This window comes from Coenobita brevimanus, chromosome 105 (assembly GCF_032717465.1).
Source record: "Coenobita brevimanus isolate Jiangsu-jjx chromosome 105, ASM3271746v2, whole genome shotgun sequence".
NCBI classification, from domain to species: Eukaryota; Metazoa; Arthropoda; class Malacostraca; order Decapoda; family Coenobitidae; genus Coenobita; species Coenobita brevimanus.
In genome coordinates, this window is record NC_137058.1 from 22,881,742 (window position 1) to 22,896,585 (window position 14,844).

Genomic DNA, 14,844 nt, shown 5'->3' on the forward strand with positions numbered 1-14,844 from the left:
GCTGGCTTTTCTGCTACAATCTCCTGCTCTGCGTCGGCCTCGTCCACTCACTGCACGACTTCCTGGGGATCCTGCTCCACTGCTGGCGAATGTAAGCCCCTGATCTCCTCCAGCGTGACATCCTGAAACCCGGGCACAGCTTGTGCAGTTGTGAGAGTGGCTGCCTTGACAGCAGCCAGAGACTGAAAGCTGCTTCCCAGTGCGAATTCACACAGGTGCAGTACAAGGAGGCACGAAGCATGGTTAATTATTGTAGTGGTTATATCTGCCGAAGAGGACAACAGGAATGTCATGGCATCCTTGAAGTTGAAAGATCACCAAAAAGTCATAAAAGTCTTATCTGGAGTTGTAGCTGGTGGTGCGGGTGCTGTGTGTGGAGCAGGTGAAGCGGGTGGAGCAGCTGATGAGTCCAAACCATCCTCTGCATCCATTACATCACTTCCAACTCAAGAACTGCCTGCAGTTCCTCATAGGTGTCGGTCTTGCTGCGGAGATGATCGTAGAGGCGTTGGTGGTATAGCTGCTTTACTGTTGCAATTAACTCCTGGTCTAGCAGTTGGATGAGAGAGGTCATTCTGGGTGGCAGAAAAACACTTTTGCACTCTTTGCTGAGGTCTGCTAGCCAGGTTGGATGACTTGTGGCATCGTTGAGGACGAGGAGCACCTTGAAGTGGATGCCAAATTCCTGGGATTTAGCCTTGGAGTCAGGGATGAAGTGCCGCAATGGCCACTCAGAAATGAAGCTGCTCATCATCCAGCGATTGGAGTTGCTGTACCAGTACACCCCGCTATCATCCATGCAGCAGAGATTCTTGTAATATCTGGGGTGTGCTGTGGTATGAAGCACAACAGGCTGCATCTTGTGTGAGCCTGATAAGTTCACAGCGAACATGCCTGTTATCCTGCTCTTGTCCATTTTTCTTCCCCAGGCCTGGTGCTGCTGCTTACTGACATAGGTAGACTTCGGCATAGCCTTGTAGTATAGGGCTGTTTCATCTATGTTGTAAATTTGGTGCCTGCTGTAGCCACCTTTGTTGATTATCCCCTTCAGGATGGCAGGATAGTCCCTAGCTGCCATTTCATCCGCTGATGCATGCTCGCCGGTGATGCAGATGTGATGTAGCTCCTTCCTATTCAGGAACTGGCATAACCATTCCACAGATGCTTTGAAGGGTTTTTTGACACCAAGCGTCACAGATGCAGCTTTGTAGAAAATCTTGGCCTGGTCCTAAATGTAGTGCTCATTCAGTGGAACTCCTTCCATCTCCTTCCTAAGGATATATGCCACCAGGTACCGCTCCATGAGAATTACTGCCCAGTTGGTTAACCTGCTTCTCCCATCCAGTGCCGTCATCCCATACGTGTTAACAGTCTTTTTTATGACCTCTCTGTTCGCCCATATTGTTTGCACCATTGACTCCGCCAAGCCGAGTTCCTTCCCAATAGCAGTGTTACCCTTCCCACTCTCTTTCCTCCGAATGACTTACATCTTCATAGCATGGGTGATGCACTTCCTTCCCGAGGATGGGGCAGACACCGTGGCTCACAAAACAATATCCTTAGAGTAGATGAGAATGTTACTGGAACAGCGAGTGTACCCTCTGAGCGTGCAAGTTTCCGCTGCTGGGCCTCTCTCACCACCCTCCAAGCGGCGCATTTGGGCATCACATGACGAATGTGCATCATCGACTTCACAAGGTGGGCGGAGCGTAAGCAACCGTTTTTCGCTTCTTGGGATGGCCATGTCGTGTAACTGGGGTAACCCATGGTTTAGGTCACTCTTCGCTGGCCGTCTCGCTCAAAATGAGGTAAATTCGTGTACTTTTAAAAAATACACTAAAAGTCGAAAAAAATAGGTTCTCGCATACAATGAGGATCACGTACTCTGAACTAGTGTATTGTGGGTACCTAGTATATATATATATATATATATATATATATATATATATATATATATATATATATATATATATATCTCTATATATATATATATATATATATATATATATATATATATATATATATATATATATATATATATATATATATGGAGCTTCTGTGGTACAGTGGTGGAGTGTGCGTTTTCGTACACTGAACAACGAGGATTCACACCCCGCCAGGGTAATAAACTTTGGGAAAATTCATCAGGCCATGCACTGCTTGGTGGACATAAGGGGTGCTGTGGTTGATCTTGTGTCACATACTATAAAGTATGCTTGCACCCAGTCGTTTTGCACGGGCCGATTACACTTGGTTCACAGACTACACACATATCCAAAGCCATTCCAACTCAACAGTCACACTTACAAGCACTTCTTACCCTACATACATGCTCTACTAGACAGCCTAAGCCACTTGGTAGAGATAAATAGGCTGTATCATCCCCACTTCGGTAGGGATAGGCTGGTCCTGCAGTGGACACAAACGGCTGATCTGATGATATATATGCTCTGACCAAAGGGTCGGAAGATCAAATCCACTCAAGGGTCATTGGTAGACATCAGGAAGGGCATCCGGTCATAAAATGCTACACGCTCCAAACCAAAGTCCTCTACCCAGGGGCAACGTCTTAGCCCTTATCCAAAAAAGGGGTACCTGGCGTAAAACACACACACACACACACACACACACATATATATATATATATATAGACAGATATATATACATCTATATATATAGATATATATATATATATATATATATATATATATATATATATATATATTTAGTGTGTGTGTGTATATATATATATATTTTTTATTTTTACATATATATATATATATATATATATATATATATATATTCATGTGTGTGTGTGTGTGTGTGTGATAGGTGGGGGCGCTCACAATCCACTCACTTGATGTAGTGTTGCTCTCGGATGTCTGCCCTTTCCTCTCCTCCATCCTTCTTTCCATCCATCCTCTTCTGTCTTTCTTTCCTTCATTCTTTCGTCTTCCTTCTGCCTTTGGGTGACTCTACACTGAGTGACAAGCCAAATGGCTTCCTGTACACCAGGAAACCATTTACTACGCTAGGTGGTAACCATATAACCAAATTTTGGCTCCTGGTGGTTTAGTGGGTAATAAAGGTGCTCTAATTGGATTTAGCCGGTGAAGGTTTATATCCAAGGGAAGGTTGGGGTTTATTGCTCACGTAATGACACTCAAGGATGAGTGAGGCTTGTCACTGTCAATTTAAATGCCAGGACCAACTTTCCTAGCCCCGGGCTTCTACGCTCCTCATGGGGCAACGTAGGATTAGATGATGGATGGATGGATGGATCTATATATATATATATATATATATATATATATATATATATATATATATATATATATATATATATATATATATATATATATATATATATATATATATATATATATATATATGAATGGAGTGATGAGAGAGGTAAAAACATGAGTAATGGAGAGAGGGATGGCATTGGTAATGAATGGTGATGGATAGAATATCCCAAGTTTTTTGTATGCTGCTGATGCACTTCTAATTGCAAATACCGGACAAGAGCTTGGTAGACTTGTGAAGAGTTTTGCTGATGTCTGTGAGCGTCGTGCCTTGAGAGTAAATGTAGAGATGAGTAAGTGATGGTAATCGAGAGAGAAGGTGACTCCCAGTGTGATGTTACAGTGAATGGAGAGTGACTGGGATTGGTGAGAGAGTTCAAATACCTGGGTACAGTGGTAGAAAAGAGAGGAAAATGTGAAAAAGAAGTGAAGTTGAAAGTAGAGTGATACAAGAAAGGAAAGTAGCTGGTGCAATGAAGGCTTTGATAAGAAACTGAGGCTTGAGTGTTGCAGCTGCACGAGACTTACATGAAGGAGCATTAGTGCCAACTTTAACATAAGGATGTGAGACTATGATGTGACTTGAAAAAGTCATGAGGGAGGGCAGTGAAGATGAGACTGCTGAGAAATGTATGTGGAGTACAGAGAGTTGACAGGATTATGAAATAATGTGATTCGTGAAAGAAGCGGAGTGGGGAAGTCTGTGAACACCAGAGAGTGTACTGAGATGGCACGGTCATATGGAAAGAATGGATAATAATAGAGTGGGAAAAAAGGTATATCTGAGAGAATTTGAAGAAGGGAGGAGGCACGGTAGGCCAAGGAGAAGGTACAGGGATATGGTTGATGAGTGTATGTGCGGGAGAAAGGTATGGAAGTCGGTGAGGCTAGGGTAGTGACAAGAGATCGAGCTGGCTGGATGAATGTTGCGAGAAGAAGCACATGATCAGGGATTTGGCACCCCTTTTCAACGTGACAGCATTCGGATTGACTCTGTCGGATACGTTTATTTGAATCTACGGAATGTGGTGGAAGTTTTTGGCGTTTCAGATAGAACCAGGGTTCCGGGAGCTTGAATGATGAGTGAATGGAAGCGTGGCCCATTAAACTGGGCAAACTTGGGCTGTCTAGACTATATATATATATATATATATATATATATATATATATATATATATATATATATATATATATATATATATATATATATATATCGCATTGGATCCCAGGGGTGCTGGGCGAGGCATTGCACTGGGAGGGCACTAAGCGTACCGCCCTCAGCCTATCGGCTCATAGTCGCGAAGCTCATATGTCCCTACCTGGGGGTTCCCTACATTATAAAGACTTGAAAAATCCCAGTTCTGTCCAATACTCTGGACACTGGGCTCCAGTGGGTTAAATATATATATATATATATATATATATATATATATATATATATATATATATATATATATATATATATATATATATATATATATATATATATATATATATATATATATATATATACACTATATATGTGTGTGTGTGTGTGTGTGTGTACATAGGTAATCACAGAATTCAGCATACTAATTTAGGTGATTCTAAATTCTAAATCATTAATATTCTATGCAGATATATGGGGTTCGCAATGTTTTTGGTTGTGGTGCCGAGGAGGCAGGAGGGAAGGCGTTGTGTGGTGATGTGGAGGTGGGGAGTTGTGTGGAGATGGGAAGGCATGTGGGAGGGCGTTGTGTTGTGATGAGGAAGTAGGTGAGTTTTGTGGTGATGGGGAGGCAGGTGGGAAGAGTGTGTGGTGATGTGGAGGTATAAAAAAGAACAATCAGGTATAAAGACAGAGAATGGAAAACTATTTCAGACGAGAATATTGATTGAGACTTAGCAATGCGAATGAAATTTTATAAGAAAAAAGTTGGACAAAATAGGACAAACAGTGAAGAATATACTGTCAATCTGGAGGCATGCCAGCTGAGAGTTCATGGCAACAATGCTGTGTGTAAAAGGTGTGTGCCTGACATATTTTTTTACGTTATTAGCAAACTTAAGCTTTGATAATTTTTAGTGCTAATGCATACTTTCTAACCCAGGTTACACAGAAGGAGATGATCTTGTTAACCAAAGAAAAAAAAAATACTTCCCTCACATGTTGGGTACGGTGGGTTCTTTATCTGGAACTCCCTGTCTCTTACACCCAAAGGACATCAGTAAACTACAACCCTTTGTGGCATTAAGCGGAAAATAGATATTACACGCTACACTGATCACCCTCATATCCTTTCAGGGTTTCCTGCTTTCTTCAGCACTTTTTTCATACTTTTGTTTCGATCTTTGATACACGACAGAATAACGAAGTATGACGACAGTATAGATACGTAGCCAAACAGATAGACAAACAGACAATCAGACAGAGACACAGATAGATCTACGGACACACAGATAGACACACAGATACATAGATGGGCATACAGATATGTCAGGAAGAAGGGGATAGGACTAGGGGCGGGAGAGTCGAAGTGAAAGAAAACGAAAACAAAATATCAAGGGGAAAAGAAAGCGTCGGTGTAGAGAGGGAAATGAGCGAGAAGACACACAGACAGACAGGCATGCTGAGAGAACGAGAAGAAAAAAAAAAGGAATAAAGAGAGAGAGAGAGAGAGAGAGAGAGAGAGAGAGGATTAAAGGGGAAGGGGAGGGGAGAGCAGTAAGACAGAAATGGGTTAATCGACAGTGTAGTTGTGATCCAGCCGGAAAGGAGTTCAAAATGGTGGTACTAGCAGACTACGGGACATGAAATGACGGTATATCTACAGCTTCTTGAAATGACCTACTCCCAGAGAAGCGCTGATTGAAGAGTTTTCCTTGAGGTTCAGTATAGTAGTTTAGCAGAGATTATATCTGACCCCTTCACTGCTAACGTGTCTCATATGTCGAATGAATTTGTCTGAAAGTAGCACATATAAACTCATTGTGTAAGTACATTAAATGAGATTATGTAGATTTGGGTCTCATTTTTCTTCATTTATTATAAGCGCCAATTCGGAAGTTGAGAAAAATTGTCCGAAAATATTAACGATAAACAGAAGTAGAAATCATCGTACAGTACAGGTTATTGACACTCTTGGATGAATGTTTGAAACGTGATTGGGAATGAATGAAAGAATTGCTATTTTGCAAAGTATATCCTTGTTAGAACACTATACATGTAAGCTTTGCTTTTCTAATTCCTGGACTCTGCCCATTTCATTTAGAATGAAACTTTCCACATTCTAAATGGGATGAGTACGCGGTATATATGACAGCGACTAGTTATTAAGCTAGAAGTTTGTAATAAAGAAATTCACTTGCAAATTTTTTAGTAATTACAATTTTTAAAATTTGTTCGTTTTAACCAGGACGAGAGATGGAAAAAGAGGAATGGAGGAGGGGAGGAGAATTTTTTTATGCACGTAAGATGTGCAGCTGTAGGTATGATCTTGGTCTTTATATTTTTACTTCAGGGCAAAAACGCAACTCCTTGGAGTTATTGGAGGAGTAGAGGGTGTTAACAGGAAAAAAGTCAAATTATCTTGACTAGTTATGATAATTTTGAATACCTAACCGCCGCTGTTATCGCAAGCACAAAAACTCAAGATGTAACAATTTGGTCAAGATTAGTTAAGGTTGCTCCCGAGGCAGACTATACAGACTGATCTTGAGAGATCTTGCCTTCTCCAGACTGTAAACACACACACAGCATGTTGGCTTCCAAGAGGAATATGTCCAGAAATGATGTATACATTTCGTTGGATACCAGCCTAATGTTTGTCGTTGACACGGCATGATAATAATGAAGTTAGACGTGTGATACCGCGACCACTTGAGTTGCTGTTATGGCAACACACCTGAACACATTTACAGTTCTTGCCATAACACTCCTCTGGTATTGTAAGGGTTGTTTCTCAGGTCTGTGGATTTATTGTGCGCCAACAGATCGAGTTACAGTGTCATCTCACTGCATATGTAGAGACTGTTTGTCATTCCATACTTGCATGACACTGCTTGGCTATATCATGCCCACTATATATCTTGCGACCGGGAGAAGTTCACACTTCATATCAAAGTGCTCACACCATAGCTGTGTTTGTGGCATTTCGGTAGGACCTTTGAAAAACCCTAAATGTAACACAACATTTAATCTCAGTCATAAGTAAACTGGGACTGCAGCTTGTTATATCGGAATTATCAGTTTGAGTATAATGATATTTTTAGTTACAAGGATCTCGAGACATTAAGTTCTCCAACTTTTAATGTTGATGAGGTGTAGTTTATCTTCTTTTATTCTCATTCATTATTTCTTTGTCTTTACCAGTTTCTCCAAACAATCCTTCCTTTCTCATTCTCTCCAGCAGGGATAGCATGTTTTCACCCCCTGTTTGTTTGTTTGTCTCTCAGCAGGATTACTCAAAAACTAAAAGAGAAATTTGGACCATACTTGGTGGGTAGATAGCCCATGTCCCAGGGAACAGTCGATTAACATTTGGGACCGACCCGGATTGCATTACAGATTCTGGATCCAGAAAACCTTTTTTGTGAAACCCTAACCAGTGACGAGAAAACCTAGCCATTATGAACAGTGGCTTGGAAAGTACGTTGCCCTTGTCGGACAGATGCGCTCCACTAAGTGCTCCTCTAGTTTGTTTGTTACTTTGTTTGTCTGTTAGCAAGATTACTCAAAAACTAAAAGAAATATTTGGTCCAAATTTCATGGGTAGATAACCATGTCCCAGGGAACAATCGATTGACTTTCGGGACCGACATTTGTTAGTTTGTTTGTCTGTTACCAGGATTACTCAAAAACTAAAAGAAGATTTTGGACCAAGTATGGTGGGTAGATAGCCCATGTCCCAGAAAATAATAGATTATTTTTTAGGACCGATCCAGATCGATTTACAGGTTCTGGATTCGGAAAACACTTTTTGCGAAACCCTAATCAGTGATGGGAAAACCTAACTCATTTTGAAAACTGATTAGGAAATTAAGGAGCCCTTTTCTGAGAGATGTGCTCTATTGGGTGCCAGTCTGGTTATTTCTGTAGTTATTGACCTCCACCTATTACCATCAGTGGGGATCTTTGTGTCCGTCATTATTTTTATCATTATATCCTAGAAGGAGAGTATGTTTTCATCCCTGTTTGTTTATTTGTTTGTTGGTTTGTCTGTTAGCAGGATTACTCAAAAACTAAAAAAGGGATTTACACCATATCTAGTGGATAATTAGCCCTTGTCACAGGGAACAATATATTAACTTTGGGGACCGATCCGGATCGTATTACAGATTCTGAATCCTGAAAACTTTTTTTGCGAAATCCTAAACAGTGATGAGAAAACCTAACCCATTATGAAGAATGGTTTGGAAATTTCGTTGCCCTTGTCAGAGAGATGCACTCCAATAAATACCCCTCTAGTTATCATTATTGTTATTCCGTCACTTTCTGCCTCAGATTTTCATCATACTTATTAATAATGTACAGCACCATGGTCCTATTGCAACGACCCAGTTTTAGTGACCTTGACCTAATTCTCAACGTCATAGGTCCAGAAATGTTCAAGAATCATGAATTTTCGACTATTATTATAGATACATGAACATGGAAGGAAATCATGTGATAAAATTATTTTCCAATCATTTGCAAGGAAAAAGTTTGAAGGCCATTCATTTGTGACATAACAATATTATTTTGGAGACATCCCACTTTTCAAAAATTTTCAAATACTCTTCCCTACAGGAAAAAAACAAAGCAGAAACGACGCACTTCTTGGCCCTACATGTTTTGTCTAGTTCTCGACTAGATTTGTATACATTTTGGTGGCAGACTGACCAAGGGTTTTCGAGTTATTACAATAAACAATATTCTAATTAATGGAGATTGGTAACTGTCTCTGACAACGTTCTAGCTTTTTCCTTTCCTCCACCTATTACCATAGGTGGAGATCTTTGTTTCCATCATTCTTTATTATTATTCCACTACTTCTTGTCTCTGATTTTCATCATACATATTGAGAATGTACACCCACTAAAATAAATATCGGCACCCAATGCTTCAGTACCCTTTATAATAATGGTAAAAACGACGTGACTACGCAGTAAGGATTTGTACACCTGATCATCTTTTCCTCAATCTCTCTGCCCCTTTCTCCCCCCCCCCCGCCATCTCTCTCTCTCTCTCTCTCTCTCTCTCTCTCTCTCTCTCTCTCTCTCTCTCTCTCTCTCTCCTGATATAGTATAACCCCCGTAGCTTCATGTCGTGCATAACAAATAACTCACAACAATGATACAATGTTCGAAGGAAGGTGTCAAAACAGCAAATCATTATCCACTAGATAATATAGAAATCAAGTGCTATTTGTCTGCTTGACACCCACCGTATCCGAGGTTACCACCTTCGGATTTTGTTTTACATGTTGAGATGCAATAACAACCACCATTAGCATTTTAAGAATGGGTTGATGGCAAACTTTATAGTCAAGTATATGCAACCCATGAACAATGCATATAATACAGGATGTATTGTAGTGTTGTTGTACGAAGTCTTTTCAGAAAGTATCCGATCTTAGACTCTAATAAAACAAATAGCTAACCTCCTGAGCTAGAACACAAAACTCCTTCAAAGTAGGCCCCTTCTGACTTGACACACATAGCCCAGCATTCTTTTCCACTGCCTAAAACATATTTCAAAGTCTGTTTTCCGTATTTCCCGCATGTGCTTCATTGCATTCGTCATGATCTCTTCTCTCGTCTGAAATCGGGAACCCTTCAGCAGAGTTTTGAACCTGGGGGAAAACCAAAGTCGCACAGAGCCATGTCTGATGAGTAGGGAGCAAGCCACACCTGCGGGATATTGTGCTTGGCCAAAAATTTCTGAATCAGTTGAGAAGAATGGGCAGAGACATTATTATGGTGCAGCTTCAAACTTACTGCTTTCCAAAGGTCTGGTCTCTTCAGCGAACTGCGTCACGAAGACGACGGATAAAGTCGAAGTGCTAATGTTTGTTGACAGTTTGGCCCTCGGGTGTGTATTCTTGATGCACAACACCACGGTAGCCGAAAAAATACTGTCAACAAGCATTTCACCTTGCTGCGGACCAGCCGTGCCATTTTTGGCCAAGGCGACCCTGCATGCTTCCATTGGGATGACAGTGCTTTGGTTTATACTTGCACCCCAAGTCTCATCTCCAGTGATAATAGTTTTCAGAAAGTATGGATCGCGATTTGCACACTCCAACATGTCTTGAGCAACGTTCATCCGAGAGAAGAGATTATGACGAATGCAATGAAGCACCTTCAGAAGATATATACCAAAAACTGACTTTGAAAAATGTTTCAGGCAGTGGAAAGAACGCTGAGTTACATGGAACAAGCCAGAAAGGGCATACTTCGAGAAGGATTAGTGTCCTATCTCGACAGATTAGCTATTTATTTTTTTATGAGCCTAAGGTCGACTACTTTCTGAATAGACCTCATAATATTTGTATACCACATTAACGAACCGTGAATATATAGTGCATGGATTATGAAACAGAATATCACCAGTTTGACGAAGATGATAATAACATCGTGGAAGAAATGATGACGCGTAGGCATGTTCGTTCATTTTAGGATAGGCTTTCACCTCGGACGGTTCTTGATTTGCATGTAATGTAAGGAATGTGTTGCCTACGAAACTGCTTCAGCTTCGACAATTTGAGCATCGAATGAGCAGTGCTCATATTCATAGTGGACTTGAGTTCTTTCATAACACTTGGAGATTTATTCTGAAAATTACACATCAACATTTTCTTTTATCATTTTTATGAAAGCTAATTTGATAAACTCTCTAAATAGAGTAAAAAGCAGTGATAAGTAATCAGCAAAATAAGTTGCTTTGCAAAGCAGTGCTACTAAACCTCCAGTGCCATTATGAATATGGACCTAAGGCTCAGATCAGGGATACCAATCAAGCATGTTTATTATCAGATCTCTTGTCCAATTTGTCAAATTTCATCACACCAAATGAGTGCTGTTTTTTTTTTTTTTTTTTTTTTTTCTGTGGCTGTACATAATCATGACCCTATTACACGGACCCAGATTCAGTGACACATTTCAAGACCACAGGTCAAAAATGTCCAGAAATATTGAATTTTCAACCTCAATTTACTCCCAAACTATCCTATATATTGTACATGAACATGAAAGGAAATCTTGTGATGACGTTATTTTCCAAACATTTGTATGGACCAAATGTGAAGATCATTCTTGCGTGACATTATGAAATTTGAGACACATCATTTTTCGACATTTTTCAATTGTTCTTCCTCACGGAGAAAGCAAAACCATAGATGAGGCATTTTTGGGCCCTAGAAGTTTTGTCTAGTCGTGGACCAGGTCTCTATACTTTTGGCGGCAGTTTGACCAACGGTTTATGAGTGTTACAAAAACAGTCCTCTTGTAGGTGGAGAACAGTAACTGTCTCTGACAGTTATAGTCTTCTAGTTAAGGACTCGATAGTCTGTAGAGTTTGATATTGTAACGTAAAATTTTTCCTGGGGGAGGGGGGAAGGCGGAATGATCTAGTAGGCTGGCATTCCGAGACCATTCGAGATGGAGACTTTAAATTTTCAGGAGGGATGCATCTTCGTTGCTGGCTTCCTTTGGCACAAAAATACTTTGCCTATCACTAGTGCCGCACTAGCGCCCTCTGTTATTTTTTCAATGTTTACTCTCCAGAGCAGCAAAAATTGCTGAATCGATTCAGGGGCGAACACAGGATTTTTTTTATTTTTTTTTTGAGGGGGGTGTTGCCCAAATTCTGGGGGGCATTATTTAAGATCCCTTTAGTCTCAATACCCTAAAATTTTGTTTAGGGGACTTGTGTACTGCATTGGTTTTTCCAGGGTAGTTTCACGAGGTTGCTGAGAAATATAGTGAGCCTCCTTGATATTTTTTAAAATTTGCACTTGGATATTGCAAAAATTATTTAAGTATAACTCGAATGAAAATTCGGACACCTGCAGTTTGTTCAATGCAATGCTATTCATTCTTCGCTTAGAAAACAAAAAAACGTATAGTTACATATGTTTATCACCGGGATGCAAACATACAATACTTCGCAACAGGCCTTAACGAAATAAATTAACAAGTCGATTTTAATAAGCAAAAACTGTCAAACTGTGGCCCCATGTTACATACTGAACAAAATAACATGCATTTGGGCTCTTAATCACATTCAGTTATTATATGCTCAATCATCAGCATGGTTGGAGAGAAGATTCACAAATTGCATTCGCCGGCTGTGTTTCCTTGCAATCACATCAACGACTTTTGGAAGATCAGTAGTGGATATTCATTAAAGCAAGTTCCGTTTAGGCGTTCATTTGTCATCATGCTCCTGAGCCAGGTCTTCAGCCGAAGCATGGCACTAAAACTTCGCTCATTCTCACAGCTGGTCACGGGAATAGTACATACATGACGTAAGATGATCTTGATGTTTGGAAAAACAAAATCCTCATCTGCAGATGACAAAGCATCTCGTGGACTGTTAGGTACCATCTCATGTTTTCCATTTCCTCACCCACATCCTAAGCTCAGCTTCTAGTGACTGCTTCTCTGGAAGATTATGGTTGTATGATGTTACTAGCTGCTTAGATAACTTCTTGATTCCAATATCAGATTTCAGGAAAACTGCAGGTGCAGTCTGCATTCCCTGAATGGGATTCTTCTGGACTGAAGAAAACTTGTCATTCAGTTGTTGGTCTAAAATGATCAAGTAGTGGGATGGTAACATTGTGTTTGTAGTAGTCTGTTACAGATTCAGCAGGAGCATTGTTTCTAAGTGTCTGTCTATCACACCTCCTGGGGGCTTTGACGTCCAATTCGAGTGTTCTAGCAATGTCTTTCTCTTGCTCAAAGCATCGATCATGGAAAGAATCGACATCTTCCCACACTGAACTAACCAAGTGTTTGACATCATCGACGTGTTCATAAGCACGGATGACGTCAATGGTTCTCGCTTCTAGCTTCTTACAGCGTCCTTTTGTAGCCAACCACAGATTACTGGTTACAATCAGTGAGAACACAGATTCTCAGTGTGTAATGGACAGGCACGAACTTCGAGTGGCACTGATAGTTTCCCTGTTCCACACATTGGGTGAGGTCATCACATCCTCCAAGCATATGATGACTGTAGGTAGTAGATCCTGGAAAACTTCCTTAGCATCATAAGGTTCTATTGAACGAGTTCTGCAGACACCGTGTAGCTTGGTTCGGATGGTTTGACAATCATCAGGCCGCTTTATTAAGCCCTCCAGATGATTCTGGCATTTTGGAGAGTTAAAAAAAAAATCTGCTGGCTTCACTGATAACAGTCATCATACTGGACACTGGTATGCCTTTGGATGCCTTCATTATGCGTAAGTTCAACGTATGGGAGTTGCAGTGAATGTAAATCGCCTTTGGCTCTACTTCCAGAACTCGAGTAGCTGCACCATCCAATTTTCCTGCCATGTTGCCTGCTTCATCATTAGATTGCTCACGGAGATTCGCCACATCGAGTCCTAGTTTGTCAGTTATAGTGTACATTATTTTGTCAGCCATGGCACGTCCTATTGTCCCAGTACCACACTCACCGAACTCCATGAACGCTTCTTGGACGATGTCGAGGGGAATCTACATACCACACAACCAAGTTGAGCTGTTCGTGGTTGGAAATATCTGCTGCTTAATCTGCACAAATCGAGTAAAAACGAATTTATATATATTTTTTTATGTCAGTAATGAAAGTATCCTGTATTTGCCGGCCAGTGATAGAAATCAGTTCATTCTGGACTGTCGTCGATGTGTAGGCGGCATTACCACTAAATTTCTGTAAATGATTCCAGAGTTGATAATCACCGCCTTGGGCTCGATATCTCAAGTAGGAGATGAAGTTTCCAGGATGTCGGTGTGGTTCTATGAAGATATCTTTATTTGAATCTACACGTCCACGAAGTGCCACAATCTGCCTTCCACAAAGAATGTACCAGTAATAGATTTCAACAACTTCCTGTTTGTGGCAATTCTTTCTGCTGCGGCAGGATTCAACTGCATATTAACGGCAGGTTTCCGCTGTCCCATCACACTGACGAAATCCTGAGCTCTCTGCTAGGCTTCCACGTGATATGAGGCTTCCATGTGATATAAGAGACCACTGTATGCTTTGAAGTCACTGTTCCTCTTGTGGTACATGTTCCGGTAGGCCTGCGTGGGCATGCGCACATAGCCCCTGGCAAAACACCTTATCGGTCTGCTGCCGCGGGGCACTCTTGAAAATATTTTTATTTTCATTTGGCATATTAGGCATAAAATTATGTGGATTTGGCAGTTTAGCTTCTCAGAAATCTGACAACCCTGGCTCTGTGATCACAGCTACCTGTGAATCGACACACACCCACACACACACACACACACACACACACACACACAGAAAGAGAGAGTTAGAGAGAGAAACAGACAGACAGACAGACAGACAGACAGACAGAGACAG